The sequence below is a fragment of the Apium graveolens genome, chromosome 11, assembly GCF_009905375.1.
Source record: "Apium graveolens cultivar Ventura chromosome 11, ASM990537v1, whole genome shotgun sequence".
Lineage (NCBI taxonomy): Eukaryota > Viridiplantae > Streptophyta > Magnoliopsida > Apiales > Apiaceae > Apium > Apium graveolens.
This window is the reverse complement of record NC_133657.1, coordinates 51489731-51499713: the sequence shown is the minus strand read 5'-3', so window position 1 is coordinate 51499713 and position 9983 is coordinate 51489731. Positions and strand designations below refer to the sequence as shown.

Below are 9983 nucleotides of genomic sequence, written 5' to 3'. Positions count from 1 at the left end.
TGTGCTGCTTGTCAATAGTGCGTGCTCTCTTGGGTGCCATGATTCGTGAATAAAAGCGTGTAAGAACTGATATTTGATGTTTGTGAGAGGGTTTTAAGTGTAGGAAGTTTGGTGGGAGATATGTAGGATAGGTGTATGTATATAGGTGTGTGGATTAGATAGGGTTGGGAATTAAGGGATAAAATGAGGGGTAGTGGGAACAAATCGTGGTTATGGGCTAAAACTGTTTTTTGGTTTTTTTTTTTTTTTTTTCTGAACTGTAAAAAAAAAATTTCTGGTGTCTCGACCCCTGCGCGGCCGCTGCATAGCTGCGCGGGCTCAGTTTCAGCTGCGCGGCCGCTCAGCTTAGCTGCGCGTGCCTGTTGCGCTCACAGGGGTCAATGGAATTTTTTTTTGCAGCCCCTTGGTTTTCTGATTTTTGTGTTTTTGGACTAGGGTTATTAACTCTAAGGGTTCCGTAACAACAATAATGTGGTTGCCTACCACACTCGCTTCTTTTTCGTCATTAGCTTGACGTTTCGTACCCTGCTCAAGTAGTCAACAAAATGGCACTAACCACTTCTCGGTTTGCCATGTCCCCATAGTAGTGCTTCAACCGCTGACCGTTAACCTTGAATGCTTGGTCCGGATCATTCTCAAAAATTTCCACCGCTCCATGTGGAAACACAGTTTTGACAATAAAAGGTCCAGACCACCTTGATTTCAACTTCCCAGGAAAAAGTCGGAGCCGAGAGTTGAATAAGAGAACTTGTTGCCCTGGCACAAATAACTTTGGATGTAGCTTCCTATCGTGCCACCTCTTCACCTTTTCCTTATACATTTTGTTATTTTTGTACGCTTGAAGTCGAAATTCATCCAGTTCATTAAGCTGAAGCATTCTTTTCTTACCAGCTGCATCTAAATCCAGGTTCAACTTCTTCAATGCCCAGTAGGCCTTATGCTCAAGCTCCGCAGGTAGATGACATCCCTTACCGTACACCAACTGGAACGGTGACATCCCAAGTGGAGTTTTGTATGCTGTTCTGTAAGCCCAAACAGCTTCATCGAGCTTTAAAGACCAATCCTTCCTTGACGGACAAACAACCTTCTCTAGAATGCGCTTTATCTCTCTGTTAGACACTTCCGCTTGACCATTTGTTTGCGGATGATAGGCAGTAGCTACTCGATGATTCACATTATAACGCTGCATCATAGAAGTGAACTTACGGTTGCAAAAATGCGATCCTTCATCACTTATGATTACCCGAGGTGTTCCAAACCTTGTGAAAATTTGCTTATGAAGAAAATTTAGTACTGCCTTTGCATCATTTGTCGGTAAAGCTTTAACTTCGACCCATTTTGAGACATAATCGACTGCCAGCAAGATGTACTGATTATTGCAAGACGAGATAAAAGGCCCCATGAAATCGATTCCCCATACATCAAAGACCTCGACTTCAAGCATCACATTTAATGGCATTTCATCCTTCCTTGACAAATTTCCCACTCTTTGGCAACGATCACACCTTAAAACAAACTGATGAGCATCCTTGAACAAAGTAGGCCAGAAAAAACCTGCTTGCAGAATACGAGCTGCCTGTCTTCTCACCTCCATAGTGTCCCCCATAAACCGTGGAATGGCAGTCTCGTAATATCCCCTCCGTCTCACAGAACGGGATACATCTCCTGATGATCTGGTCAGCTCCCTGTCTAAACAAATATGGTTCATCCCACATATACCACTTCACCTCATGCAGAAACTTCTTCTTTTGAGCGGATGTCAAATTAAGAGGCATTATATTGCTGACGAGATAGTTTACAATATCTGCAAACCATGGTTCTTCCTCCTGAATTGCAAACAACTGCTCATCCGGAAAAGATTCATTGATTAACGTCCTATCTTGTGAAGTAGAATCGGGATTCTCCAACCTAGAGAGATGGTCAGCTACTTGATTCTCAGTACCTTTTCTATCTTTGATCTCTAACTCAAATTCCTGAAGTAAAAGCACCCAACGAATGAGTCTCGGCTTCGAATCCTTCTTAGAAACCAGATAGCGAATAGCTGCATGATCAGTGAATACTGTTACTTTCGTACCAAGCAGATAAGATCGAAATTTCTCAAAGCCAAAGACTATAGCCAAAAGCTCCTTCTCAGTAGTGGTGTAGTTCAATTGGGCACCATTTAAAGTCTTACTCGCATAGTAGACCACATGGAAGAGATTTTTCTTGCGCTGTCCCAGAACTGCACCTACCGCATAATCACTCGCATCACACATCATCTCAAATGGTTCTGTCCAATCTGGTGCTGTAATGACTGGTGCCGTGATCAAACTCTCCTTGAGAGTCTCGAATGCTGCCAAACATTCATCATCAAATTTGAAAGGCACATCTTTCTCAAGCAAATTGCACAACGGCTTAGATATCTTTGAAAAGTCCTTGATGAATCGCCGATAAAAACCCGCATGACCAAGAAAACTACGGATTCCTTTCACAGAATTAGGTGGGGGAAGATTTTCAATGACTCCCACCTTGGCCTTGTCCACCTCCAGACCCTTGCTAGAGACCTTATGCCCAAGGATAATGCCTTCACGCACCATAAAATGACATTTCTCCCAATTAAGCACCAAATTAGTTTCCACACATCTTTTGAGTACGGCGCGCAGATTATTCAAACATTCATCATATGAGTGTCCAAAGACGGAGAAGTCATCCATGAACACTTCGACGTTATTTCCAATCATGTCAGAGAATATAGCCATCATACATCTCTGAAAGGTGGCCGGTGCGCCACATAACCCAAACGAAACTCTGCGAAAAGCAAATGTGCCAAATGGACAAGTGAAGGTAGTCTTTTCCTGATCCTCTGGTGCAATACAAATCTGATTATACCCGGAATAACCATCCAGAAGACAAAAATACTCATGTCCCGCCAATCTGTCAAGCATCTGATCAATAAATGGAAGAGGGGAAGTGATCCTTCCTTGTGGCTTTGTTCAATTTTCTATAATCCATGCATACTCTCCATCCTGTAACTGTTCGAGTAGGGATGAGCTCATTCTTTTCATTTGCGACCACAGTGATACCTCCCTTCTTAGGTACACATTGTACGGGGCTCACCCACGAGCTGTCAGAAATAGGATAAATGATGCCTGCATCTAGCCATTTCAGAATTTCTTTCTTCACCACCTCCTTCATGATGGGATTCAGTCTTCGCTGCTGTTCCACAGTTGGCTTACTACCTTCCTCTAGCAGAATTTTATGCATACAATATGAAGGACTTATCCCCTTGATGTCTGCTATGGTCCATCCTATAGCCGATTTGAATTCTCTCAAAATCCTTAAGAGCTTGTCTTCCTCACTACCTGAAAGGTCAGATGAAATAATAACAGGTAACGTAGATGAATCACCTAAAAAAGCATACCTCAAGTGTTCAGGTAATGGCTTGAGCTCCAAGGTAGGTGCTTCCTCTATTGATGGTTTGAGCTTCCCTTCAGCGTTCTTGAGGTCAGAAGTACCAAGAGATTCAAATGGTATGTCCTAGCTTTCGCTTCCAGGGAGAAGCGTTCAGATATTGTAATTGCTCGTTGCTATCTTCATCATCGCTGTCAAAATCCCCCACTAAGGCCTTTTCCAATGCATCAGACATTAGCATGTGATCGAGTTCCGAAGTAACCGCAGAATCAATCACATCCACTTTTAAGCACTCCTCATCTTCTGTAGGGAATTTCATTGCCTTGAATACGTTGAAGGTCACATCCTGATCTTGGACCCGCATAGTAAGTTCACCTTTTTGCACATCTATCAAGGTACGGCCAGTAGCCAAGAAAGGCCTCCCCAAGATTATGGGAATCTTCTTATCTTCCTCAAAATCCAGAATAACAAAATCTGCTGGAAAGAAGAGCTTATCCACTTTGACGAGCACATCCTCAACTATGCCCCTTGGGTAAGTAATGGAACGGTCAGCCAATTGTAGTGACATGTACGTGGGTTTTGGATCAGGCAGATCCAGTTTTTTAAAGATCGACAACGGCATCAGATTAATGCTTGCTCCCAAATCACAAAGGCACTTGTCAAACGTCAGATTGCCAATTGTGCAAGGAATGGTGAAGCTTCCCTGGATCTTTCAGTTTTGGTGGTAACTTTTGTTGCAGAACAGCGCTGCATTCTTCCGTGAGAGCAACGGTTTCAAGGTCATCCAGTTTCACCTTCCTTGAAAGAATAGTCTTCATAAACTTCGCATAACTAGGCATTTGTTCCAGAGCCTCAGCGAAAGGTATATTGATGTGAAGTTTCTTGAACACCTCCAGAAACTTCCCGAACTGTCTATCCAGCTTTTGTTGCTGCAATCTCTTAGGAAAAGGTGGTGGAGGATAGAGCTGTTTCTCCCCTGTATTAGCCTCAGGCAGAGTGTGTTCAACAGTAGTCTTCCTTGGTTCCGCCGCTTTCTCCTTTTGCTTAGATTCTTCACCTCTAATTTCAGCTTCTACTTCTTTTGCCTTTTCAGCATCAGCTACTTTTCCAGACCTTAAGGTAATAGCCTTGACTTGCTCTTTAGCTTCCTTCCTGCCTGGTACTTCCGTGTCACTGGGAAGAGTGCCAGGTTGACGATTGAGCACTGCATTGGCTAATTGACCAATTTGATTTTCCAAGGTCTTGATAGAAACCGCCTGACTCTTGCACAACAGCTTAAGTTCCTCAAAATCAGCACTAGTAGGTGCAGCTGCACTTCCCTGTTGAGGATATGATTGCCTTGTAGCATACTGCTGTGGTTGCTGGAATCCAGGTGGGTTAAACTGTTTACTCACTCCTTGCTGATATGGTGGCTGAATAGCATTCTGATTATTCCCCCAGCTGAAATTTGGATGATTTCTGTTGTTAGGATGATAGGTCGCTGGCACAGGCTGCTGTTGTCGCTGATAATTATTCACATACTGAACAGATTCATTTACAAGAGAACACTTGATCCGTAGCATGAGAACCTGCACAAAGCTCACAAACCATAGCTATTTGATTAACTCCATACGTAGCCAAAGAATCAACCTTCATTGATAGCGCTTGGAGCTGGGCTGCAATAGCGGTGGCTGCATCAACTTCCAGAATACCTGCTACCTTGCCTGACGTCATCCTCTGAGTTGGGTTTTGATGCTCATTTGCAGCCATCGTCTCTGATAAGATTATACGCCTCAGTATAGCTTTTAGCCCATAAGGCGCCTCCAGCTGCTGCATCGAGCATGGGCCGAGATTGGGCCCCCAAACCATTATAGAAACCAGTGATCACCATCCAATCCGGCATTCCATGATGTGGACATTTTCTCAACATTTCCTTGTAGCGTTCCCAAGCCTCGCACATAGATTCTGTAGGTTGCTGCGTAAACTGAGTAAGAGCACTCCTCATAGCAGCAGTCTTTGCCATCGGATAAAACTTCACCAGAAACTTTTGTGCAAGATCTTGCCACGTAGTGATGGACCCAGCTGGTTCAGAATGTAACCAGTCTTTAGCCTTGTCCCTTAGTGAGAATGGGAAAAGCCTCAACTTGATAGCCTCATCAGTCACGCCATTATACTTAAACGTGCTGCAGATCTCGACAAAATTCCTTATGTGCATGTTGGGGTCTTCAGTTGCCGCTCCTCCAAAAGAAACAGAATTCTGCACCATCTGAATAGTGCCCGGCTTGATTTCAAAGGTGTTAGCTTGAATAGCCGGATGAAGGATGCTTGACTGAATGTCATCAATTTTAGGTCGAGAAAAATCCATAAGAGCTGGATCAGCTTGAACAATACGATCTCCCATGTTTACTGGTTCTTTCTGCTCAGTTCCTGAATCCGAATCCTCAAAATCTAACTTCTCCGGAATATCAAGAACTTCGTCTGTCTCCTCAGCTGTATCTAAAGTCCTCTTACGAGCACGAGAACGAGTTTGCATAAACGCTTGCTAAAGTACCTGAAACACAACCAGAAAAAATAAGTAACTACTACGTCCTAATCACTGAGTCCTAATGACCAATGATGGTAAGTACATAAACTAAACAAATACGCCGAGTCCCCGGCAGCGGCGCCAAAAACTTGTTAGGGCGAAAACACGCGCTAATATTCACGCAAGTATACGCGTTCGCAAGAAATATAGAATATTTTCTAGTTCGTTCCCTCAGAGACTCAGACTAAATTATTGTCTAATTAAACTCACTCACCAATGTATGATTACTTCTCAATGTTAAGATAATAACACTTAAAATTGTTGATTAAATATTAACTATAATTAACTACTTAATTAACCACTTAACTAACACTTCAATTTATCAATAATAAAACACTCATGAGATCACAACTTCATTATTACTTCCTTCTATAGCCATTGTTATTACCTTTAGCATGTGACAGTGATGATATTAATCGAATAACACGAAACTGATAAAAGCCAACTTTCATTGTACTAATACCATTCCACCAAGCATCCACAATTAAGATAGAAGTTGAATAGTCATCAATTATGTTGAGTTCCTATATGTCTACAGAAATTGACAACACAACGATTTAAGCACAAGTTATTCCTTTTTGATTACATAGGGCAAATAAAACTGTTAGAGTTACCCACTAATCATGCAGAACGTACATGAACCTATGCTAGCATGGCAAGTTCTAAATCTCAAGATCCACCGTCGCTTCACAAGAGATTAACACCCTATCTTATATGTTCGCGACGCACATAAGACGAATACGCACAACCAATACTAGATATCAAACAATCATCACACACTAAAGTATTAAACAATTAACTAAAGAATTCCATAATAAATCCGTTGCAACCCCATGATCACTATTAGCCCATAATAGAACTTATCGTCATCATGGGTTCATATGAAATCATGATAAACAAACACAAGAAAATAATAACTAAACTAATTATATTAAAACAGAGTACGTCACAAGAGCAAATAAGTCAAAGCAAGAAAACTAGCATCCAACGTTACAACGAAACAAGAATCACAAGAAAATATGCTTCCTCTTCATTGCGGTGTGCTAAATCGGTCTTCTTCCTTATCTCCTTCGCTTCTTGCGTAAAACACAATCTTCTTCTTCTTTCAATCCCCCCTGTGAAAACGTCTCAAATCTACTTATATAATAGTCCCATAAAACTCAGATTACATAGAAGTTGGAAGCCCAACAGAAGTAGAAGTCTAAAATAATTCAGCAAAATTCCCGACCCTGCGCGGCCGCTCAGCATAGCTGCGCGGGCGCGCAGGCCTCTACTGGAAAAAATCCAAGTTTGCTCCGTTTCTTCGCCGTAATCTGCCCGTTCCTTTCCTCTCGCAATGGTGAACACATGCCAAGGCTTATTCTTGATGATTCCTCCCCCGAAATGCAACTAATACCCTGAAATGCATAAACACTAGAAAAACGCATCAAATACACAAAATACTTGATTTCAAGACACCAATTTAAGCCATTTTAAGACGTTCTAAGTGGTATAAAATGCCACTTATCAGAGGCCTTGCTCAAATCTCACAACAGCTACTCATATCCAACATGTCAAATCAGGACTACCAAGCTATCATATTCTCCTACCAGGCTGATGTTGAAGATAATCAAGCAAAAATTGTTGATGAAGCTGGTCAGGATGCTAACTATAATGCTTGGTTGGACAGGAATTCACAATTGAGATGGATGCTTTGCTAGCTAAACTCAGGGAGGAATACATTACAATTCTGGGATGTAATGCCAGATCTCTAACTCCACAAGAGGTGTATGATGCCATCAATGAGGTCTACAAAGCTCAAATCAAGGCTTTCCATAACTTTGGAAAAGTACTAAAAATCACATTGAATGGACATTAAGACAAAGTCATGAAGATGGTCAGGGAAAAGATGGACCAAATCATCCCCTCTCAAACTAAGATAAAAAACCAATTCAAAACCTTCTCAGAACAAATGTCAAGGTATGATCTCAGTAGGATTGATAAAAGTGTAAATCAGCTCAAAGAATCCTTTGTAGCCTTGCACAAGGTAGTTCAAGATCACATGACTAAATCCAATAACACAAAGTGGAAGTTAGATCAAATGCACACTGCAAGATACACTCCTTCACCTCTAGTCATGGATGAAATTTAGAAAGTTGTGCAAGCTACATTTGGATAATCTAATGCTCTCTCTACTACAAGCTCCTCTCCACAAGGCATTCAAGAACTAAAGACACAGGTAGCTTCTCTAGAATCCTCCAATGCATCTCTCAATACTCAGGTTCAGGCTTTGACTTCTCTAGTCAATAGTCAAAAGACATACATCAAGACCTTAGTGGAATCTTACAAGCACCTCCAAATACAAAACTCTGTTGCTTTGGGAGCCATCATGGGGAAGCTCAACGTCCCTCTACCATCACTTCCTGAACAGATAAGGCCTAAAATTCCTACTCCCCTCTTCATGCTTGATAACAAGACTAAGGGGGAGATGGAGGCTAGGCTAGCAAGATCCAGATCATCTACTCAACAAGTCCAGGGTGCTGAAAAGAGTTTAAGCCAAGAAGTAGATCTTGATATGGAGATGCTTATTAGGGCTGCTTATGGACCAAGTCTGAGCAGAGAATTTGATGAATTGCTCAAGGCTCTAAAAGCTTCTCTCAACAATAATCACTTCACATACAAAAAGGCCCTGGACAAGACAATAAACTTCTTAAGGGTGATCATGGTAACTCAAGACAATTTTCAACAAAAGAGGATAATGGTCAATACAAATGACTCTGGGATAGATAAGTGTATGCAAGTGTCCCTCAATTATCTTATCTCAAGGAGGGCATCTGAGTTGGACATTCTGATAAATAAAGTCAGAGTTGTGACTCATGAAGACACCTTGTTTCTAGATGAATTGAAAAATGCACAAGTGGCTGCTTTTCCTGAAGCATACCTACAGCCAAGCAAAGGAGTGACATACATCTGTCCTAACACCAAACACTTCAAACACTTCCAAATCTCTAAAAAATGTGTCATGGCCAACAAAAAGCTTATCATGATTCTGGAAACTGGTTTAAAATCAAAGAAGAATAAGAATTTTGATAATATAGAGATGATAAAGCTGTTGGGGAGATACCTGAGTGATGATGAAGCCAACTTGCCCAAAACTCAAATCAACAAGGATAATTTGGATGATGATGAGTATAAGAAAGATGATCAAAATCCTTCTGGATCAAATCCAAGTCAATCCACTGAGCCATCTGAAAGCAAGGGTGGAGAGAAGAAGAAGGAGGATGAAAAGAAAAATGATGAGAAGAAGAGAGCAAGTGAGAGAAGGAGTAAGAGGAGACATGATGGCTCAGAACCACAACAAACCCTAAAAATCCAAACAGCTCTAGCTCAACCTCTAGCTCAATCTTCTATCCCAACAACCTCAATCAACAAATCACTTCTAACCTCTAAGCCAAAATTTCTATATAAACAAACAACTAACTCTTTCCTAAAAATTCCAATCACCACAAGCCAAACATTTCTCAAGAAAATCATAAACTTACCTTTAGCCAAGCCTTCACTAAAAGTCAATCACAAATCTGTTGGGAGGAAGCCTAAGAAATCCAAACCTACAGAAAAAGTAGAAGTCACTGAAAGGGCCATCTGGAATTGTTTTAAGCAAACTGACTTTCTACGTTTGAATTGGTGCATCTCAGATGAAGATTATTTTCAACAACTTGTTGAGGAAATAGTTTGAGTCTGGGTTGTATCTCTAAGGGAAGTTAGAATTTACTATGAAGATGGGTCCTTCACCTTCCTTGGCTGCACTTTAATGGATTCTCTCCCTCCCACGGAAATCAAGAGAGTGATAAGCCTACTAAAGGATAAGGATTCTGCTACAAGAGCAAGGAGATCAATTCTGGCTGAGTGGTTGATTGAAAGAGAAGAAAGAAGAAAAAGAAATGAAGCTGAATATGAGGAAAGAAAGAGAAAGTATGATGAGGAAATTGAAATGTTCATAAAAAGGTCAGAAGGACTGTAAGCAAAAGGAAGGAGCAGTATATCTAAAGAT

The 9983-nt window shown here is 41.3% G+C and overlaps 1 non-coding gene and 1 pseudogene across 1 annotated transcript; one reads left to right on the top strand and one right to left on the bottom strand.

Annotated features, from left to right (window-relative positions):
* Window positions 1-345: 345 nt before the first annotated feature.
* LOC141695495 (uncharacterized) overlaps window positions 346-9983 on the bottom strand; it is a 181341-nt pseudogene continuing 171703 nt past the window's right edge.
* LOC141698782 (small nucleolar RNA R71) lies at window positions 5271-5377 on the top strand. The gene has a single exon (XR_012565284.1). It is a non-coding gene; the product is annotated as a small nucleolar RNA R71 (small nucleolar RNA).